The sequence below is a fragment of the Bufo gargarizans genome, chromosome 1 (genome assembly GCF_014858855.1).
Source record: "Bufo gargarizans isolate SCDJY-AF-19 chromosome 1, ASM1485885v1, whole genome shotgun sequence".
Taxonomy (NCBI): Eukaryota; Metazoa; Chordata; class Amphibia; order Anura; family Bufonidae; genus Bufo; species Bufo gargarizans.
Window position 1 is genome coordinate 384,015,621 of NC_058080.1, and position 5,974 is coordinate 384,021,594.

A 5,974-nucleotide genomic window follows, 5' to 3' on the forward strand; every position below is an offset into this window, starting at 1 on the left:
GGCTTTATTACCTTTGGACTCTACTCCTCCAACCTAAATGCTCCTTCATGCAATTGTTGGACTATTTAGGAGCACTTTTTCCATTGTTGGATAGCACAAAAGCAACTTAAAATAAAAGGGAGGAAATTGACTTTGAGAAATTTGTGTAATGTAATTAAGCAAATGAAGTACAGAGCTCCACCAAGACCTGGATTAAAGGACTGCTCTACTCTAAAAGGCGCAATATTTCCAGGATCACAGGAGTCTTCTACAATAGTTGAAGTAATATTTAATACAGACTAAAAAGGACATTAAACTAGAGTCTTAAGATATTAGAAATGTAAAACTGTGTGTATTCCTAAGACTGTAGCTTTGCACTATATTTTTTGGAACATTATGATGGAGACATGGATGCATGCATATTAGCACACAAAACGATTGTATTGAAGGATTGCCACACAGCTATGCATTTCAATGAAGGCCATGTAATAGAAAATAAAATAAAGCTTGACAGTTTGTCTCAGAATATGTACAAGTCTTCATTTACAATAATTGTCTTCATCGGTTACAAAAGATTATTAAACAAGTGTATAAGATGTAGTAAGACAAACATTGGAATATAAAAATGTCATTGTAAAACAGTTTTTGCTAAAGTTAAAGGGGCATGCCGGTTAGAGGGAGAAAGTTATCCCCTATCCACTGGGACAAACATCCCATATCCCGTTGAGCCCCCCTGAAACCGACGGAGCGGCTGGTTCGAAATGCGAGCAGTCGCACCATTCATTTCTATAGGAGCACTGGAAATAGCAAGTACAGTGCCCCCACTGATCTAATAGTTATCCCCTATCCACAGGATAACTCTTTAACCGGAATATCCCTTTGACAACACAACTGCTCCGAACTGTGTCTGGCCATTGAAGAAGGCTTTGCAACATTATTAATCCATTAATATTTTCAGTTAATGCACTCACTGACTATTGCTGACATACAGGGGTGTAGCTAAAGGTTCATGGGCCCTGGTGGAAGAGTTTAGCTTGGGCCCCCCTTCCCTCAGTGCTTTGTGGCCAGGGAAGCACATAGCCTTTGTGGTACACGAGGCAAAAATCTAAAACGACACCCCCAAACGGACGCCAAATTCTTAACCTAACCCCTTCCCTCCAGCCAGAGGTGCAACTTGACCAGCATGCACTTTCTATAATACTGGTGTCTTCTTATGTGGCACAAGGTCAGGGTCTTAGGGCCCCATCAGACGTGGTAGCGACTGCTACCTCTGCAACCCCTATAACTACACCCCTGCTGACATACAATCGGTGTCTGCTAACTGCACAAGAGGACAATACCAAGCACAAGCCAGCCTGTAATGTGAAGACATTGTGATTCTCAGTATCCAGGATTGGGAACTGGAGCACATACAATCCATTTCAATCATCATTAATGTCCTAGTTTAAGTATAGTGATGAGCGGCAGGGGTCATATTCGAATTCGCAATATTTCACAAATATTTTGTAGAATATTCGCGAATTCGAATATTCTACAATTTCTTTTACTCAAAAAAAAAATCGACAAGTTAATGATCGCATAATATGCAAATTTTCGTAATGCGACTTTTTAATCGCAAATTTTTCAATTGCCGAGCAAAAACATGATTCCTCCCTGCTTCTTGCTTGTGGGCCAATGAATTATAGCAGTATATCGAATATATTTGTTTTTTTTGAATATTCGTAATATTCTAAAACAAGAATATATGACAATACAGCGAATATTAGAAAAAAACAAATGTAGAGCAATATAGCTAATACAGTGCTATAATCTTTTTTTATAGTTGTAATCTTTTTCCAATCTGAATTTCAGATGAGAAAAAAATTACAACTATTAGACAAAGAAGATTATAGCACTATATTAGTTTTTTTTCTTCAAATATTCGCTATATATTCTTGTTTTAGAATATTATGAATATTCGAAAAAAAACTAATATATTCGATATAGTGCTATATATTAGTTTTTTAGAATATTCATAATTTTTCCCATTTAAAGTCATGATTCCTCCCTGCTTCTTGCTTGTGGGCCAATGAGTCATTGGCCCACAAGCAAGAAGGAATCATGTTTTTTACTCGGCAATTAAAAAATTTGCGATAAAAATTTGCATTACGAAAAGTCGCAAAAAAAAATTGCGAATATTCGAAATTATGAATATAAAATCACTATATTCTAAATATTCACGAATTTTCAAAGTACCTATATTTGCGATAAAAATTTGCAATTTGAATATTCGTGATGGCTGGATGATAGCTATGATTGGGCGGTTAATGTACAAGGTTACAGTCTGTTTAGAAAGGATCGTCAAAACCGGAGAGGGGGAGTGGTCTGCCTTTATGTAAAGTCCGGTCTAAAGCCCACACTCTGCGAAGATATAAGTGAGGGACATGAACATGTGGAGTCACTGTGGGTAGAGATACATGGAGCTAAAAACAACAATAAATTACTAATAGGAGTTTACTATAAACCACCTAATATACCAGAGTCCACAGAAAATCTACTACTAAACGAGATAGACGAGGCGGCAAATCATAATGAGGTGGTTATTATGGGGGACTTCAACTACCCAGATATAAACTGGGAAACTGAAACTTGTATATCTCATAAGGGAAACAGGTTCTTGGCAATAACCAAAGACAATTACCTCTCCCAACTGGTTCAGGACCCGACTAGAGGGACAGCCTTACTGGACTTAGTATTAACCAATAGGCCCGACAGAACAACAGACGTGCAGGTTGGGGGACACCTGGGAAATAGTGACCATAAAGTTATAACCTTCCAATTATCATTCAAAAGAGCGTTTCTACAGGGAGGAACAAAAATACCAAACTTCAAAAAAGCTAAATTTAGCCAACTAAGAGAGGCCATAGGCCAAACTAACTGGGACAAAGTCCTCAAAAATAAAAATACAGCCACAAAATGGGATATCTTTAAAAACCATCCTAAAATCTCATTGTGAGAGGTACATACCGTATGGTAATAAAAGGTTAAGGAACAAAAAGAAACCAATGTGGATAAATAGAACTGTAAAGAAAGCAATAAATGACAAAAAGAAAGCATATAATTCACTGAAACAGGAGGGGAGCACGGAAGCACTGAAAAACTATAAGGAAAAAAAATAGAACATGTAAAAAACTAATAAAAGCGGCCAAACTAGAGACCGAGAGATTAATTGCCAAAGAGAGTAAAACTAACCCTAAAATGTTATTCAATTATATAAATGTTAAAAAGTATAAATCTGAAGGTGTCGGCCCTTTAAAGAGTAATGAGGGGGAAGTCGCAGAGAGCGATGAGGAGAAAGCAAAGCTGTTAAATATTTTTTTCTCCAATGTATTCACTGAGGAAAATAAATTGTCAGATGACATGCAGAATGCAAAAATAAATTCCCCATTAAAAGTGTCCTGTCTGACCCAGGAAGAAGTACATCAGCGACTTAAAAAGATTAAAATAGACAAATCGCCAGGACCGGATGGCATACACCCCCGTATCCTAAAGGAATTAAGTAATGTCATAGCCAGACCCTTATTTCTGATATTTGCAGACTCTATACTGACAGGGAATGTCCCACAGGATTGGCGCATGGCAAATGTGGTGCCAATATTCAAAAAGGGGCCAAAAACAGAGCCTGGAAACTATAGGCCGGTAAGTTTAACATCTTTTGTGGGTAAACTGTTTGAAGGTTTTCTGAGAGATTCTATATTAGAGCATCTCAACGGAAATAAGCAAATAACGCCATATCAGCATGACTGTGAGGGATCGGTCATGTCAGACTAATTTAATCAGTTTCTATGGAGGAGGTAAGTTCTAGACTTGACAGCGGCGAATCAATGGATGTCGTATATCTGGACTTCTCCAAAGCATTTGACACTGTACCACATAAAAGGTTAGTATATAAAATGAGAATGCTCGGACTGGGAGAAAACGTCTGTATGCGGGTAAGTAACTGGCTCAGTTATAGAAAACAGAGGGTGGTTATTAATGGTACACACTCAGATTGGGTCACTGTCACTAGTGGGGTACCTCAGGGGTCAGTATTGGGCCCTATTCTCTTCAATATATTTATTAATGATCTTGTAGAAGGCTTGCATAGTAAAGTGTCAATTTTTGCAGATGACACTAAACTGTGTAAAGTAATTAACACTGATGAGGACAGTATACTACTACAGAGGGATCTGGATAGATTGGAGGCTTGGGCAGATAAGTGGCAGATGAGGTTTAACACTGATAAATGTAAAGTTATGCACATGGGAAGGAAAAATGCAAGTCACCCGTACTTATTAAATGGTAAAACACTTGGTAACACTGACATGGAAAAGGATCTAGGAATTTTAATAAACAGCAAACTAAGCTGCAAAAACCAGTGTCAGGCAGCTGCTGCCAAGGCCAACAAGATAATGGGTTGCATCAGAAGGGGCATAGATTCCCGTGATAAGAACATAGTCCTACCACTTTACAAATCGCTAGTCAGACCACACATGGAGTACTGTGTACAGTTCTGGTCTCCTGTAAACAAGGCAGACATAGCAGAGCTGGAGAAGGTCCAGAGGAGGGCATCTAAAGAAATAACTGGAATGGGGCAACTACAGTACCCTGAAAGATTATCAAAATTAGGGTTATTCACTTTAGAAAAAAGACGACTGAGGGGAGATCTAATTACTATGTATAAATATATCAGGGGTCAGTACAGAGATCTATCCCATCAGCTATTTATCCCCAGGACTGTGACTGTGACGAGGGGACATCCTCTGCGTCTGGAGGAAAGAAGGTTTGTACACAAACATAGAAGAGGATTCTTTATGGTAAGAGCAGCGAGACTCTGGAACTCTCTGCCTGAGGAGGTGGTGATTGTGAGTACAATAAAGGAATTCAAGAGGGGCCTGAATGTATTTCTGGAGTGTAATAATATTACAGGCTATAGCTACTAGAGAGGGGTCGTTGATCCAGGGAGTTATTCTGATTGCCTGATTGGAGTCGGGAAGGAATTTTTTATTCCCCTAAAGTGGAGAAAATTGGCTTCTACCTCACAGGGTTTTTTTTTTTGCCTTCCTCTGGATCAACTTGCAGGATAACAGGCCGAACTGGATGGACAAATTTCTTTTTTCGGCCTTATGTACTATGTTACTAACACTATTTAAGCATACAGCAGAATATTGTATAATTATATCAAGTAATCAGTGACCTAAAGAAGTTTTATGACTGTGACCATAACTAGTCTATTATTGGCCATCAACTAACATGGATTTTTCACTAGTCATAATATCACTTATTTATGCTGCTGCAGTTTACTGACTGGACTTTGGATACTTTTGCAATACCAGTCATTTGGGAGAATTATTGTGGACCTTTTTATAACTCCATTAACATAAAAATTTACCCATGAGCAAACTTCAATCAAACCTGTATGGCCTCTCTCAGTAGAGAAAATTAAGTGTGCTTGTATTCTCTCTGTCAGACAAGCTAATTAAGAGTCCTCATAACCTTACCTGTATTATACAGGTCAAGAGCCCTCATTGGCAGCCATTTTGAACCAGGACTTTATTGATAATATAACCATATATCACAGATCTATATATTGTCTGTTTTAGCATGTTTTGCCCAATGTGATTATTTGCTATCTGGAATCCAAAGCACAATTTTACATATTCTTTATGGCTTTTATGACTTTATATTGAACATTTTATTAAATCATTGTTTTAAGAGATTACTTGCAGTGCCAGTCAAATGACACTAATGTAATGGAATTTAAATAAAAACTAAACTCAAAAAAAGTTGACAGTTTATTTGTCTTCTAGAAATAATTTACATTGAGAATTTTCTTCATCTGCATTACAAAGATTATTAAATAAGCAGATTACGGTACATGTATTGAGGCAAACATTTATATACTAAAAACAAAAAAGGTTTTTACCATAAATTAACTGTATTCAAAATACAACAGGATTATGACAACCAGCATGTA